We start from the raw sequence: 15,429 nt of genomic DNA, 5'->3' as shown, positions 1-15,429 counted from the left end.
ATGTGGGCTGGGTAGACCTGGAGGGACATCACAGGAGCTGCCCTACCCAGCTGGGGCTGCAGCCCCTGTGTTTGCCTGTGTTTGCTTCCCCTGTGTGTTTTGACTCTGGCTGGGGAATTTTGCTCGCTCTGCTCGGTGTTTGCTCTGATCTAGGAGCTTGTGCTGTTCTCTGCTGGTGCACTGAGGAGTTGGTGTGCTCTGGACCCTTCTCTGAAGCTCTGGCACATGGAGGTACAGGATGAGTCCCTGGTTCCAGTCTCTGAAGCTACAAATGCCAGGCTCATGCTCCATCTCATGTGCAGTGCACTCACTGGCAGCTCCCTCCCATCTGCAGTGCAAATCAGTTCATGGAACAAGAGCCAGAAAAACCCTGAGGAGATGGCAAAATTTGTATGGCAGGAGAGCCTGGTGGGGACCCTGCCTGTGCTGTCTTGGAGGAATCCCTCTGCCCACTGCAGCTTCTCTTCTGTAACAGGGAGCTGGTGAACGTGGCCAGATGCCTGAGGTTCAGTCCTTGCACTGGGTTCATTCTTCTTCCAGGTTCAGCTGGTGATTAGGAATTAGCTGGTCCTGCTTCCAGAGGTGCTGTGGGGTTGTGCAGAGTGGAAGAAGCCCAGGAGTGGCTCTACAGAGGGGGGTCCTGAGCTCTCCAGGAGAAATAGGATGTATCAGGTGCTTTCTGTATCAAAACCTTGCCAGTCTACCTTGCTCGCTCCTAAATTTGAAAAACCCGTAGTTTGAAGAGGAAAGAAAGATTTGGAAGGCAGATTTTGGGTGTGTGGGGAGCAGATTGTGCCTCCTGATATGTGAGTGTTGGAGGCTGCTGGCACAGGGGGAGGAGCAGGGGTATTTGGGGTATTTGGATGCTCTTTGCCTCACCTCCTCTTCCCCTGCTTCCATCTGGTGCAGGCTGGATGGAGAATGGACATTACCTTGGAATTGTCCTGGGAAAAAGGAGCAGATCTGAGCAGCTTTTCTGATAAAACATAATTGTTTAGACAAACTCTGGCTGAACTTGCTTCCTCCTGCATCCCAGTGTGCAGATAAACGGGGTGGAAGTGGGAGGCCGAGTTCACAGGCTGCTGGGGCTCCCCCTGGGGTCACACTGGCCTCCAGACCCCCTGCCCACCCCTTCTGGTGGCCTTGGACAAGATGAGAGATGCAGTTGAGTGCTGAGGATGATGCCCTGGCTCTGGGTGGTTCAGTGCTCCAGGATGTGATGAGAACCTTGATAAGAGCACATGAGGGTGTGGGTGGTCCTGGGGGCAGCACTGAATCCATCAGGGTCCAGCTGCAGGGGCTGGACCTTGGCTCTGTGCTGCTCTGGGGGATGCAGGAGGTGGGTTTGCTGCAGCCCTGCTCTCTCCCAGCCTGGCAGTGCTGGGTGTAGGGTGGTGGGCAGGTCTGTGCCCTGAGGGGTTCCTGTGTGACCTGGCAGTGATTTGGGTGTTGCAGGGGTGTTACCATGCCCTGTGTGGCTCCTGCCAGGTCTCCAGGAGCTGCTTTGTGGAGCCAGATGAAATCTGAGATCCTGCCATAGCACTGATGTTCCTCCCACCGTTCCTCAGGGAAACAATCCTCCTTGCCCTACTTTGTGTAGTAAATAAAAGTTTATTTACAGCCCAGGAGTGCACGCCCTGGGGTTGGGAGGTGAAGGGTTCCTGGAGGAGCTCTGGGGTTTCCTTTCTGCTTCAGTTCCTGGGCAGAAGAGTCTTGGGAAGGAGCAGTCCTGCGAGTGGGAGCTCAGGGGAAGCCGAGCCCTCTGTGTGGGCTTGGGGCGTGAATTGTTCCCTGTTCACAGCCCCGTGTCACTGCCTGTCACCTGGAGAAGAGCTGAGAGGAGATAAGGAGTGCTCACAGGTGGCACAGGGCTGGGACAGCAGCAGAGGTGAGCTGCCATCCCTCTGTCCCCATCCTTGTAAGGGTGGTGTGGGGCTGTGGGTATGGGGCTGAGCTCTGCTGGCCTGTGGGGTCTGGGGGGATTCCAGCTCTGCCCTCAGTTCTCTGCAGAGCTTCAGGGAATGAGCATTTGTCTCCTCCTCCGCTTGGAGGAGTGGGAAGGGTCTCTTTGGGGTTATTTCAGCCCATGTGTGGGACAGATTATTTATGGGCCAGTCGTTTGAAGGGCAGCAAACCAAAGCCATGGTTTGGGCTGCACTGAAAGAGCAAAGCTGGGAAAGCTTCAAATTGTGGCTGCAGAGACAAGTGGGGACATGGCTGTGGCTTTCTGCTGGGGACCAGTGTTGTGTCCCTTGGGAGAGGCACAGAGAACATTGTTTGGAGTTTCTGCTTTTCCTTCTCATTTTTCAGACGTGCAAGATTAATTGCTCTCTTTTATTTTCCACAGCAATATTTATTTTGCTGCTCTGCAGCAGCAGGGACTGGGTAGGTTTCACAAACTGAATTTTCCCTGGACAAACCCCTCCTCTGATTTCACACCACCAGCTGCCAGGCTGGGTTTTAAAACAGTTTGCACCGAGGCTGAAAGTATTTGAAGGGCAGAGCAATGCCTTGCAGGAAATGGCTTAAGCTTCCTGTCCCAAGATGGTGTGAGTGTTAAAACAGAACTGGAGAAATATTAGACATCCTACATCCGGCCTGGCTGGGAGGGTGACCCTGGGGTGATGGATGGAAAGCCTGGACACCCCCTCCCCCTGCAGCTTCCGGCAGGATGAGGGGCCCTGTGGCTCCCCCTGGCCCCAATCCCCCTGACTTTGGGGGGGAAAAAAGGGCAAAGTGTTCCCTGCTCCTCTGGGCTTTGCTGTGCTTTGGTTTTTTTGGGAGATGTGTGGGGAGAACTGGGCGAAGGTGTGGGGTGAAATGTCGTCAGAGTGAGCTTCCAGCAGAGAATGGGAGCTGGAAAAGCAGTGGTTTGGTGAAATGCTTGCAGGGGTTCTGCTGCAGTGCTTGCAGCAGTTTGTCTGCCAGGCTGAAGTGAGAGGTGAGAGTCTGGGATGGCTGGGTCTGAGCTGGTCCTGTTTGTTTGGGGATGGAGCAGGACCTTCCTCACCCATCAGTGGAATCACTGCTGAGTTATTGGCTGCATCAGAGACCACAGAATCCTCCCAGCACAGATGAATTCCTGCTTGGTGCTGGCTGAGCACCATCTACCTGACCAGGCAGGGAATAGCAGCTGCTGTGTGTGCAGGACAGATGGACAGGGCTGGACAGAAATGGGAATGTGTGTGGGGAAGGGCAGGCAGAGATGGGGTCCCATGGGCAGGGAGGAGCTCACTGGAGCTCTGGGGTGGCTGTCACACCTTCAGCTCCCTGGGGATTTTTACATCCCTCTCCAAACCCTGGTTTGCCAGCTGGAGCATGGAAATTTAGGGAATTTTATTCAGAATGTTATCAGTTGGATAAAAAAAATTAAAACTGAGCAGTGTCTGGGAGTGTGCAGGTGCAGGAGGAATGAGGTGGGGGCTGTGGGCAGAGCTAGAGGAGGAGTATGGGTTTGAGCTCACACACTTCCTCCAGCAGTCACTGACAATCCTGAAATGCTCATAATGGAGGGAAAATTGCACCCGTGGAATCACTGAGAATCCTGAAATTGCCCATAATGGGGAGAAATCCCAGCAGGGCTGGGAGCTGAGTCCCCTGGGAGGCTGTCGAGCCCCAGGAGCAGCAGCAGAGCTGTGTGCTGTGTGGGTGCATTTTGGGGGGGCAGTGTGAATGGAGCATTATGCTGTGCTCAGGCTCCCTCCTCCCAGGCTTCCTGCCCTGACCCCTTCCTTCCCTGCTCTCCGTGTGGGATGCTGGCAGCTCTCTGTGCATCCAGAGGGGTGAGTCCCATCCTCAGAGGCAGCTCTGGGCTGGGGGAGCTCAGGGTTTGTTCCCATCTTTCCCCATGGCACATAACCCCCTAAAGCTGAGCAGCACAGCCCTTGGGGTTTGTTCTTCCATGGGGTGCATTGCCTGGGGAAGCTTTGGCCAGCAGACCTGGGGGAGGGGAGGATGAGGCTGATTTAAATCCCACAAGTAGTCACAGCTGGCTGGAAGTGTGTCTGCAGCACATCAGAGGTGCCCAGTGCTCCTGGATAACTGGTGGGGAGTGGGAGCCAGTCCTGGGCTGCCATGCAGGGTGTGGGGGGCAGAGAGGAGGGTGGCTGCACCAGGCAGCTTTGGGGCAGATGCTGGGGCTGTCTGGGGCAGAAATGCAGCTGTTTGCCCCAGAGTCATCCCTTGGCCTGTGGCTGCCACTCTGCAGGGACCAGCAGGGTGGTTGGACCATGGGGCAGGGGTGTGTGCACCCCAGAAGGGTTTTGGGCTGCTTTTATCCTCCCTGCTCCATCAGCTGGTGAAGCAGCTACTCATGCAGCACCCTTGGATCCACAGGGCTCCAGGTGGGGTGGGGAAAAGGAACACCCTGGTGCCCTTCAGGCAGCTCAGCAGCCCCAGGGTGTGCTGAGCAGCTGTGGGGCTGCAGGAAGGAGTGGTGCTGCTGTGTAATCCCTGCATGGGGGGTTTATTTTTCTTCTCAAGGCTGGCTGACCCTTGGTCTGCCCCTGCCAGCCCTTCCCTCCTTGTCACTGTGGGTCAGGGTGTCCCTGTATGGGATGTGCCCTCCTTCCCACAGCTCCCAGGAGGGACACAGAGCCCTGGGAGAGGCACAGAAAGGTTTGGGAGGAGGTTTGGAAAGGGCTCCTTGAAAGACTCTGTCCAGGGCAGGGAGCAGTGCTTGTCTTGCTGAACCACAGGTCTGCAGGGAGGCCAAAGTTTGTCCTAAATCTTTCTTAAAGCTTGTCTTAAATCTGAGATGAATGGGTGATCTGGAGCCCAGGCAGTGAGTTTCAGGCAGTCTCTGTGAGACTGGGGTTCTGCCTTCCCCTGGTGTGCTCAGGAGGAGCAGGGATTGGGATGGGAAGGGCAGGGATTAGAGGGGGCTGTGCTGGACCTGCCTGCCTCCCTCAAGGGGTGGATCCAGCACCCAGTCTTTGCCTCAAAAGCTGATTTTCCCTGTTGCTCTTCATTCAGAAAATAAGTTTCACCACAGGCTTTGCTTTAATGGATCCAGGGTCTTAAAGCCCTCAGTGCTTTTTTTCAGGTTAAAAATGGGGATGGTTGATAGATTCCCAAGTGTTCTTGTGGGGTTGTGAGGGGACCTGCAACCCCAAAAATAGGCTGAAGTCAGCAGCACTCTCTGCTTTCAGCTTCTGGAGAGTGTCAGACATGAGAGCTGCATCCTGCAGATCAGAAAACCTCAAACCACATTGGGGCCCATGACCTTTAAGCAGCAACTAGTTTCACAGAGCAGAGCCTGTGCCTTTATCAGATCACAGCCAGGGAGGAGGCTCTGAGCAGAGCTGGGGGGCAGTGGGGCTGCCCTGGTTCCATGGGTTGTGTTTGGGGGCAGTGGGGCTGCCCTGGTTTCATGGGTTGGTGTTTGGGGGGCAGTGAGGCTGCCCTGGTTTCATGGGCTGGTGTTTGGGGGCAGTGGGACTGCCCTGGTTCCATGGGTTGGTGTTTATGGGGCAGTGAGGCTGCCCTGGTTCCATGAGTTGGTGTTTGGGGGGCAGTGGGGCTGCCCTGGTTCCATGGGTTGGTGTTTATGGGGCAGTGGGGCTGCCCTGGTTTCATGGGCTGTGTTTGGGGGGCAGTGGGACTGCCCTGGTTCCATGGGTTGGTGTTTATGGGGCAGTGAGGCTGCCCTGGTTCCATGAGTTGGTGTTTGGGGGGCAGTGGGGCTGCCCTGGTTCCATGGGTTGGTGTTTGGGGGCAGTGAGGCTGCCCTGGTTTCATGGGTTGGGGTTTGGGGGCAGTGGGGCTGCCCTGGTTCCATGGGTTGGGTTTATGGGGCAGTGGGGCTGCCCTGGTTCCATGGGCTGTGTTTGGGGGCAGTGGGGCTGCCCTGGTTTCATGGGTTGGGGTTTGGGGTTGGTGTTTTTAATGCCCAGTAGGGTGGATGGTGATGGAGACCTGGGTGCAGGTGCTGAGTGCTTCATTCCCCACTTGGAGTGATTGTGGTGCAGGTCTGCCCCAAACCATCCCTCAAATTTGGGTTTTATATCCATCTATCCATTGTAATCTCTTGGGAGGTATTACAGCCTTATTGGAATTAGGTGCCTGAATACCTTTCAGGATGTATGTCTTGGCTCTCCTGTGCCTCTGAGCCCAGCACTGCCCTCTCACCCTGATGCTGCAAGGGCATCACACCCCAAGATGTGCTCTGTCATGGGGAGTGGATGGTGGGAGCAGCTGGGGTGAGGCAGGAGGAGGCAGGATGCCCCTCTGACCTCCCAGGAAATACTAACAGCTTCTTTCATGGTGGAGCCCATTGCAGGCAGACATGGTGTGACAGCTCAGCATGACTGGCTCAGGAGCTGAGTTGCTGTAGAGATGTTCTGTATTCAGGAGGGTGAGGTGTTTCTCCAAAGAGCAGGTCAGGACATGGCAGCTCCAGGTCTGCTACCCCACCTTTCCTATTGCTCTCTCTGACATTTAGGCAGCTTGAATCCATCCAGCTGCTCATTTAAACTCCTCTTTGAGCTGAGGATGTCCTGTGAGATTCCTGAGTGCCTGAATGAGGGGCTTTCTTGGCTTGGCAGAGGCTGAGCAGACCCCAGAGAGCTCCCGTGCTGGGGAAGAGCCTGCTGCCAAGTCGTAGGAGGAATTCCCACGTTCCTGTTCCTTCCTGCTGGCTGCCAAACGCTTGTCCTGTCCACAAAGGCTGATGTATTTGGTAGGATTTAACCTTTGCTCATAGAAGTGAATAATGGAGATCTTTTACTTTTGGTTTCTGGGTGTAAATTCACAGCTCAGAGCTGGTTTTGCATGCACAGCACAGATCCATGGTGGGAAAAAACAGAGGAGGAACAGAGAGATTCTTCACTTGGGTGAAGTCCTCTGGAGCCATAGCTGGGAGCCTGCAGAGAATTGCCCCTCCTCCTCTCCTGATGAACCCCCAAACCAGGCTTTAGGTGCCAACCAGACCTCACCATTTCAGCAGAAGCACAAAGGCAGCCCTGTGGGATGCAGAATTTGGGATTTCTCACGCCCAGAGTTGCTGCAGGTCCTGCCTGGACAGACAGACAGGCTCCCACATTTTCCCCATTGGCAGCAAGCATGTTCATGGAGTTTCAGGGAGGAGAAATGCTCCTTTTTGTTGCTTATTTTCATGCTTACAGCAGAAGACACAGCTAGCACTGTTTAACTCTGCCCTGGACAACCTTTTTCTTCTCCAGTTTTTGTCCTGTGGGACAGCCCTGGTGATACTGGTGCTGTTGGTTGCCACCAGTCATGTCATCAGCAGCACCCAGAGCTACTGAAATGGGTGTGAACCACAGCTGGGCACCTGTGTGGGGCTGGCCTGGTCTGGGGGAGGTGGGAATAACCCAAAGCTCACTCCCAAATCTGGGCAAAGAAGTAAACAAAAGCTCAGCAGGTCCAGGCACAGCCTGAGCTCATTTTTGGAGGACATCGTCCATGTCCCATGGGTGGGATCAGCAGGAGGGAACCCTGCACAGAGAAGGGAGGTCTCTGAAATCCCATGGTGGGGGTTCGGGGCATCACACAATGCTGAAGGTGTTCCAGCAGACCCCTCCTTCCTTGGGCCTGTGTTTGCTGGTTGTGTCCCTCTGTGGAGCTGCAGTGAGCCCCAGAGGGACTTTGCTGCTCTGTGGCTGCTTGGCACAGCCAGGTGCTCCCCATCCTGGAGCAAGTGTTGGGCTGGGTCAGCTGGGCAGGGACAGGCCATGAGGCAAAGCCCCACATCCCCCTGCACCCAGCAGTGAGCCAGGAGTCACCCTGGTGGAGGTCAGCTGTCCATCAGGGCAGTGCATGGCCTCCAAAAAGCTGGAATGAGTCTCCAGTGCTGCTCCAGGATTTGGTTCTAATTACAGGGACACCCGTGTAGGTGACCCTGGGGCACTCCTCCCATAGGGGAGGGGAGATGCTGCTGATGGGTTTGCTTAGGAGAGGGCTTGCAGTGGGGAAGCTGCATGGAGAGGTCCAACCTTAGCAGTGTTTGCTGTTCCTTCTGGAGCCAAAGTTCCAAGAGATAAGCAGGGTAAGACTGAAGTGTTTTTTGCTGTGAGCATGTGGAATTGGAGTAATTGCCCCCAAAATGACAAGGTGCTGATTAGAACTGCAGCCCATGGATTGCAGCTGGCCCAGGGGTTATGGCACTGGTCATAACCCCACAGATTCTCTTTCCTTGCCTATCTGTGTAAATCTGCTCTCCCATCAGTGCCTGCCCTCAGCACTCCCTGAAAACTGCCCAAAAATTCCATCTTGGTGCAATTTAGGATACGCTCCAGCCTGCCCCGAGCACATCTGGTATCTGTGATATTAATCACAGCGTGAACTCGGCCAAGTGTTAAACAGCAGAGCCCTCCCACCCCTGCACACCAGCCTTGTTTCCATGCTGCAGCAATGAAAGGAGCCCAGCATTCCCGGGCAGGAATCTGGCAGGAACCACTGCTGTGTGGGATGGAGGCATGAAGAGTGTCTGAAACAGGCCAAGGAGCCATGTGCTGCTAGGAGCTGTGAGATCCCTGCCGGGTTTGAAGCTGTTTTCTAGCCCTCCTCGTTTTCTGGGTCTGTGGCTGTTCCTGCTGTGTCAGAATTTGTGCTGAGGGCTCCTTGTTCTGGGTGTAAATGCTGCTCCCTCTTTCCAGGAAGGTAAACACGTCCCTCCTCGCCCTGCTTTGCTCTGCAGATATTGGAGGGCTTTGCCAAGCAGGGGGCAGATGTTGTTGATGGGGGAGAGGAGTTGTAGAGGCTGCTGAAAAATCCATGGGAATCTGCTTGCTTGGAGGGTGCTTGTGGTTTTGCTTCAGGACACTTAGTGGCTTCTCTTGGTGTTGGGCAATGAGCAGGCAGGACAGGCACAAGGGGTATTTTTGCTCTCCTTTTTCTGGGGTGACCACACAGCAGACAGTGGGCAAAACCCCACCAGACCATGCTGGTCATGTTGTCACCGAAAGGGAGCCTGGCCCAGATTTGCCCCCAAGTTCCCCAGTTTGTGGCTGATTTTTTTTTTTTTTTTTAAGTCAGAACTGCATTTTCAGCACAGTTGGTGCCTCAACCACTGAGGTTGCTGCTTTCAAGGGAGGCAGCCCCAGCACTGGTGCCTGGGAGGAATGGGGGGGCGAGAACTGTTGTGTGGTGCCTTTGATGTTGGAGGCTTTTTACCCGCGTTACCCGGGGAGAAACTCGAGTGCTTTTCATGTCTGGTGGTGAGCGAGGCAGAGAGCCAGGAGGGATCTGCTTTGTGAGACCTTTTCCAAGGGAATTGAACAAAACTTTTCAGAAGTTTGGGGGAGGCTGTTCGGGGCAGAGCTGAAGTAGGTGCTGAAGCATCCTTGGCTCTCGTGGGCAGCGTGCATTGTCCTCCTCGTCATCCTTGGCTGAGTAAGTCTCTGCTTGAGCTCTCCCCAGCCTCAGGGGGTGCAGATCTGTGGCAAGGGCTGTGCTGGGGTCTCCACAGCCGTGCCAGTGGGGATTTGTGGAGTGGGGAAGCTGAGTGGGGGGGTTTGAAGGGTAAGGAGGGGGAAAATACCTGGGATGTTGTTATAAATGAGAAACAAAAAGTCACCACCCACTCCACGCCCCCCAGCACTGCTTTGTTCTGTCTATATAAAACAAAGCAATCTAAATTTTGCTGAATATTGAGATGTTTTGTTTCTCATTTATAACAGACATGATGCAGGAATTGTCACAGGGGAATGATCTGTCAGGGCCTGTGCTGAGGGAGGAGGCAGAGCTGCTCAGGCTCCTGGTGGGATGGGATGTGCTGGGCTGAGCAGGCAGGGACAGAGGATGCATCAGCTCCTGGGGGTGACACGGGGTGGCAGCAGCCCTGACCTGATCCAGGAGTGGGGCTGTCTGGGCTGTCGGATGGGCCATCCTGAGCCAGCTCCCTCAGCCCTGTGGTGCAAGGAGCCCTGGCTGCTGGCAGTGCCTGGGAAGGGCAGGCTGCTGCCTGGGCTGGGTCCGTGCTGAGTTTGGGGGCCCTGCCCCAGCCAGGTGTGGTTTGTTCTGTGCAGGTGGTGGGAAGGGGCTGGCACAGCCCCAGCAGCCTGGCAGATGTGTGGCTGTGAGGGCTCTGCAGCTGCACTGGAGATGCTCTCACCTTACTTTTGGCAAGTGCATTCCTGTGCATTGAGGGGAGTGTGTCTGGTGATGTCAGGGAGCTCTGGCAGCCCAGGGCAGCCTCACTCCTTGGTTTCTGCTCTGGAAGCTGGCTGTGAATTAGTGTTGGAAAGGAACTTCCTGGTGTTTGATGGCCCCTTGTCCTGATGAACACTGGGGAAAAGCCACGTCCTGAGCATCCCTTTGTGCTCTGGTGGGTGCAGGGCTCCTGTGCCCAGCCCTTTTCTGTGGCTTTCAATGCCTGTATGGGAACTGCTCCCCAAAAACAGCCTCCTGCTCTCCCCTTCTCTTGCCCATCCTGCCCCCTGAGCTGCAGCCTGTGCCCAGGTCACACATCCCCTGCTCACTGGGGGGTGCACTGGGATCACCCAGAGCCCTGGGGACAGCCCAGACCCTGTAAAAGAGCAGGGGTGTGGAGATGCCACATGGATGGGGACACTGTGAGGGTGGGGATGCCACAAGGTTGGAGACACCAAAGGGATGATGACACTGCAGGGATGTGGATGCCATGGGGATGGGGACAGCAGAGGGAGGGGGGCACATGGGGATGTCATTGGATGTGGACACCACAGGGACAGACACACACAGAGCTGGGGACAGGGACCTGCAGGGGGACAGGGCTGGGGGGACACAGAGGCTCATCAGCCCTGGAGCTCTGCAAACCGGCCCAGTTCTGAGCCTCACTTTTTTCTTCCCCTTTTTTTTTTTTTTTTTTTTTTTTTTTTTTTTTTTTTTTTTTTTCCCCAATAATTTGAATGGCCCCTCTGCATCCTTGTCTCACAGCTCCAGTTACTGTGGCACAGATATTTAGGTGACACAGTGGGACCCCCCTGCACTTGCCAAGCACAGGGCTTTTCCCTCTTGCCTTAGTCTGGCAGAGGCTGGGGATGGCTGGGCATGGCAGCCTGGGCTGTGTCACTGTGAATCCCCAGGAATTGCTTTTCCCCTCTGTATCCCAGCGTTTCCCCTCTGTATCCCAATGTTTCCCCTCTGTATCCCAATGTTTCCCCTCTGTATCCCATTGTTTCCCCTCTGTATCCCATTGTTTCCCCTCCATATTCCAATGTTTTCCCTTTGTTTCCCAATGTGTCCCTGTCAAGCAGCCCTTGGAAGCAGCAGGGGCTGCAGGAAAAGCTTCATGCCAGAGGATTTCAGGCTGGGCTTTTTATATCCATCCCAGTGTGACCACACTTCATTTAGGGAAGGAGCATCCGGGCTGGATCTGGGCTGACGTGTTCAGGGCAGAGGATACTATGCTGAGCCAGCCAGATCTGGGCCAGGGGAGCAGCTGGGCTCTGATGGGGCTGCTGCTGCCCTGTGCTGTGGCTGCAGCACACACCGAGCTGTGCATGTCGGATTTCTTGGTGATTTCAGTGGTGTTGTGTAAATAGCAGGTCAGTCCATCCCTCCCCTAAGCCCTGCTCTGGAACCACGGCTATGCAGCCATCCCCGAGCTGAGCACACTGGGCTTGCTGCTGCTGCTGCTTCCCAGGGTCAGCTTACAGGAGCAGAGAAGGACAGGAACAGCCTCCCGTAGCACCAGGCAAGTTTTGGGTTAAAGCTGCTGATTTTATTGAATTCCTGCTGCTGTGGATGGTAGGTGTGGCAGGGGGAGCAGGCTGGTGGTGCAGCTCAGGGGTGGGATGTTATTTTGTGCTGCTGTTGGACATGTGCTGGCTGAGAGTCCTGCCTCTCCTGGTGCTCATTAATGACTGTTGGTTGGTGGACTAAGTTCCCCTGGGAGACAGGTGAGCCAGGCAGTGGGGTATTTGTGTGTGCAGGCAGCACTGGGCTGAGGTTTGGTTTTGAAATAAGTTAAAAATGCAGCAAAGCAAGGATTGGGATTTGTGTGAACCCCTAAGTGCTGCTGCCTTGTCCAGGTGTGATTCCAGATTGTAGGATACAGCATCCAGGAGTACAGCTGTCCAGGGTGTGTGCCCTGAGTGCAGATAAGGATGTGTCACGACAGATAAAGTAAGTTTGGAACACACAGAGGACCGTGCTAGCCCTGGGAGCTGTGACCTCTCCCATGCTGCTGTGGTTGCCATCCATGATTTCCCATGCTGAGATCAAAATCCCTGTGTGGGCCTGGGGTTTGAGGGTATCTCTGTGGTGGGGTTTGAATGTGTTTGACCCCAGAGCCCCTCAGCAGGTCCCCTGTCCCCGGGGTGTGCTGGCCATGGCTCGAGGTATGCACATGTGGCAAGCTCTAATGGCTTGGTGGCCAATAACCTGACAGCAGCAGTTCCTGGACTCCTCTCCATGGGGAATCCAGACTTCCCTTCTCTGAGCACGGTGGAATTTTTATAGCCTGTGGTTTGAAATGCTGTGATTTCCTTACAGCCCTGCACGCAGCCCTGTCAGAGCTGTGCTGGGGCTGGAGCTGCTGCTCCTTGGGTAACGGGTCTGAGCTTTGCTCCAGTACAGGGGAGAGGAGCTGAGCCTGCTGGGTGCTGTCATCTTATGGCTGAATTCAACTGTGCTTTGTTTCATTTATCCCCAAAATTTGTCAGGCTTTGTGGAACAGAGTACAGTAAAGCGAGCTCGTTTGTTAAAAAATAATCACCAAAATGGGAGTGAAATAGTTAATCTTGCAACTAGAGCTCAGTGGCACCCTGGAAGTGTCTGTCCAAAAGCCAGGAGGGGAGTGGGCATGTGGCATTCCAAGGTTACAGGGTAGAGGGGCCAGGCTGGCGAGCCCCACTTGGCACAGGGACACAGCTGTGACTCGGGCAGGGACGTGGCACTGTGGGATGAGTGCCCTGCTGGCAGCTGGGAGGCCAAGGCAGAGACACTTCATCCACATCTCGTGGGTGTGAGCACTGTCTGCCTCCTGGCTTTGTTCCCTGGGGTCCCTGTCCTCGTGGGGACGAGGCAGACTTCTGCCATTAACACTGAAAATCTCTGCTGGCTCATCCTTGTGATCCCCAGAACATCAGGCAGTACTGGGGTGCTCAGGTCCCTCCCTGTGATCTCTAGCAAGGGGTGCAGCTGGTGGGAATCAGCAGTGGTGCTTTCTCCAGCCCCTGATAAATCCCCTGAAAGGCACTGCCCAGGTCTGGCTGCTCTAGGGATGCCTTGGGGCCATCAGATGTTCCAGGCTGAGACATCCATGTCCCTGTGGCCCTGCTGCAGGGATGCTGCCGTGTCCAGCCACCCCCACCCAGCTCTCCCTTCTCACTAACTTGTGGAAAAGTGATTTCCCTTCCTGTTTTCTGGCCCCTTCTCAAGCTCAGGCTGGGTTAACTCTTGCTGTAGATGCAAGACTTGCTGGAGGGCCTGCTGAGGCGGGGCTGTAAAAGCCACATTTTCTTTGGGAATCGGATTAAGGCCCCTTTTTCTTGGTGCTGGGCGGATGCAGTGCGGGTGACATGAAATCTCTCTTTGTCCTGGATGGTATTTCTGGCCCAGCTGCAGTGGGTTAACCCTTTGTCATCCCACACAGCCCTGGTGATGAATGGCCCTTTGCTAAGCAGCAGGGACCTTTTCCTGGGGTGGCAGCACTGTGGGGGCACTGTGGGCTGTGTCCTCCCCCTGCCCAGCTGGGGGAGGCAGTGCAAAGCCTTGGCGCCTGGCTAGGGGACGTGTCTGTGGGACAGAGACCTGCCCTAACACTGCTTCCCACTGCCTTTCTTTGCCATTTTTAGTCTCTTTTTTTCCCCAAGATAAATGGATGGGACTTTGCACCCCAGTTCTGCTCTGGCACCAGAGGTGTCTCCATGCTGGGGCAGCCCCAGGCTGCCTGGATGGCACAGAGGGACATGAGTGGGAGAAAGAGGGGACAAAAGTGACAGTGAGAGCAGAGGCCAGGCCAGCTGGCAGAGCACAAGAGCTGCCTGTGTGCTCCTCAGAGGGCAGTGACCATGTCAGTGGTGCACCAGTGCCCACCCAGCCTGCTGTGGCACTGGGCTGGGGCAGGAGCATCACTTCTCCAGGAGAGCTGGAGGGCTGGATGACCAGCCAGGGGCAGGGTGATGGCAGGCAGAGAGCACCCAGAGGTGTCCCAGGAACCCTTGGCTGTGATGCCCAGGGTCCAGGGAGGTGTCTTGGTTTGGTACTTGGGCTGGCTCTGTACCTGGGGTGAGATGGTTTGGTGCTTGGGCTGTGCTCTGTGGCCAAGCAGAAACGGAGGTGATTTCACAGCCATGCCCTGGAGTCTTTGGCTGTGAGCACCTCACACCCTGGGCTTGGGCCCATTTTACTTTGTTTACCCCACTGTGCTGCATTGTTGCATCACCTTGGATCCATCCACTGCTGCTGTGAGCCTGGCTTGGCTTGTTTGTTTATGCAAAAGGCAGATGGTAGCAGGAAACATCCCTTTCTGGTGGCCTGAAAAGCTGCCAGGGGCACACACTGCTGTCTCCCTGCAGGCTGATCCTGTGCTCTTATCAGGGAGCCTTCTGATAAGAGCAGAGCAGGATTTCCCCAGAGGGGGTCCTGGGCAGTGTAAAGTGGCATCAGGAGCTCCCCAGGCCTCCCAGCAGTGGGGGGAGTGCAGGCCTGAATTCTCCCTGTGTCCCTCTCTCTGCTGAGCTTTAGGGTGTGATCACCCCATTGCTGAGGGAGGGGTGCCACCATCTCCCAGCTGACCCAGCAGCAGATGGGACTCACTCACAGCATTAGGATGTGCAGGGAAGCCACTCAGTGCCCTCCCACCCGTGCTCCTCCTCCCCCCAGCCTCCTGACCTTTTCCCATCACAGCACAAAGCACCATTATTCCAGCAAGGCACCTCCATCCGAGGAGACAGCTGGCACTGCAGCAGCTTGCTGGGGATGGGTTGTTACTAATTAAGCTGCAGGAGACAGCTTGAATGGAGTTTTCCTTCTTTTCAGGGCTAGGATGCCCTAAATTCTTTCTTCTTTACCTCCAAACAGCGTTTATAGGTTTAAAAGCAGACAAAGGAGGGAGAAGGGCCCATTATGTGCAGCTTGCAGGGCTGTGGATCCCTGCACGTGGCCTGCAGGGGCTGTTAGGGCACCCCAGCAACTTCTTGGCAGCTTGGTTTGTGCCAGGGGGTTGCTGTGACCCCCCCAGGGCTGTCACTGCCTGGGCATCTCCCCATCCAGAGAGGAGATGTCACTTTGGGGTGAAGTGGTTTAAACACTTGAACAAGTTTGGCGTGACTCAGGTGGTCGAATTTTTCCCTGCCTGCTGTTTTCTCTTGCAAAGGTGATTTATTTTCACCAAAATCATCCTCTGCCCCTGCTGCTGGGTCTGCTTTGACTGTGCTGCTGGTGGTGGGAGGTCAGAGGTGGTGGTGGAGGATGCTGGGGCTCTCTGAGCTGCTCCTTGGTGTGTGAGCTCTGTGCAGGCTCCATCTGCTCTCCCCTCTCCAC

The 15,429-nt window shown here is 55.3% G+C and overlaps 1 protein-coding gene across 8 annotated transcripts in view; it reads left to right on the top strand.

Moving 5' to 3' along the window:
* Nucleotides 1-15,429, top strand: part of SEPTIN9 (septin 9) — a 134,406-nt gene that overhangs the window by 87,284 nt on the left and 31,693 nt on the right. Inside the window, exon 1 of one of the 8 annotated variants that reach the window (XM_056506029.1) lies at nucleotides 1,711-1,888. The exons of the other annotated variants lie outside the window; for them this stretch is intronic. The gene's annotated coding sequence lies outside the window, so the exon portion shown is untranslated. Of the gene's footprint in view, nucleotides 1-1,710; nucleotides 1,889-15,429 lie in introns of those variants that run through there. 8 annotated transcript variants of the gene reach the window in all.

This window comes from Oenanthe melanoleuca, chromosome 18, assembly GCF_029582105.1.
Source record: "Oenanthe melanoleuca isolate GR-GAL-2019-014 chromosome 18, OMel1.0, whole genome shotgun sequence".
Taxonomy (NCBI): Eukaryota; Metazoa; Chordata; class Aves; order Passeriformes; family Muscicapidae; genus Oenanthe; species Oenanthe melanoleuca.
This window is presented reverse-complemented; position numbering and strand designations above follow the sequence as displayed.